This window comes from Pteropus alecto, unplaced genomic scaffold (genome assembly GCF_000325575.1).
Source record: "Pteropus alecto unplaced genomic scaffold, ASM32557v1 scaffold152, whole genome shotgun sequence".
Classification (NCBI taxonomy): Eukaryota; Metazoa; Chordata; class Mammalia; order Chiroptera; family Pteropodidae; genus Pteropus; species Pteropus alecto.
The window spans coordinates 737,106-738,209 of record NW_006432227.1 but is presented as its reverse complement, the minus strand read 5'-3'; positions in this window follow the sequence as shown (position 1 = coordinate 738,209).

Sequence of the window (1,104 nt, the reverse complement as noted above, 5' to 3'; positions counted from 1 at the left end):
ACTCCCAGAGCGAGTTTATAAAAGGCACTGCAGCTTCAGTCTTGGTCTCTTGGATCACCTTCTCTGGAAGAAGCCAGCTTCTCTGCCTTCAAGACACCCAAGCAGCCCTGTGGAGATGTCGACGTGGAGAGAAACTGAAATCCCAGCCAAAGGCCGGCATCGACTTGCCAGCAAACTGACTGAGCTACCTCGAATGTACCTTCCAGCCCTGGTTAAACCTTCATGAGAAAACCTGAGTTATAACTGCTTAACTAGCAGATTCTGACTTTCTGATCTATAAAAACTGTGAAAAATAATACGTGATTGTTATTGTTTTAAGCCACAAAGTTTTGGGGTAATTTGTTAGTCATACTAACTGGAACATTGAGATTTCTTAAAATTTCCAAGTATTTTCTACTCTCGAGGATATTCATTATCTTTAAATAAAAATTGGAGAGAAATATAGAGGTGAGGGATAGAAGGATCATGAGCTTAGCCAGTCAGATGAACCAAATCAACTCTGCCCACTAACGGAGTGACAGATGCCTTAGACTGACTTCTCATCATATATTCTCACATTTTGTGGACTTATAAAACCATTGTAACCGTAAAGCTGTAGCAAAACTAACACTTAAGTGAAGAATAAGTCAAATTAAATGTTAGGAGCTTTGCCAACACAAATGGCCGACTGAATGAATTTTTCATTTTAGAATTGATTGGCCAACATGTAGGAAGTTATGTTCAAATTAGCTCAAAAACATATGCTAGATTTTTTGGTCTGAGAGGGGATCCCAGTTTTACAGTTTGGTTTGGGTTTTAGAAGTGTAGTTTGGAATAAGTTTTGCTGACTTTAATGGGACATGCAGTTATGGATCTGGTAAGAGGAACATAGTGTGTCACTCTTGGATGGTAAGCTGGAACTTCAGATGTCTTTCTTGAAGATTTTCCTATCGCTGGAAAAGCTGACTTATTATGTATATACAAAAGTGCTTGACTTTTGGCCTTCCTATGAAGCAATCTACCAGTTCATAAAATATTGTTCTGCTCTCAGACTTCAGGGAATTAAAAATGTATGTGTTTATCTGTTTGAAATTCTTTGGAGTCCGGGGCTTCACACTCACCTAT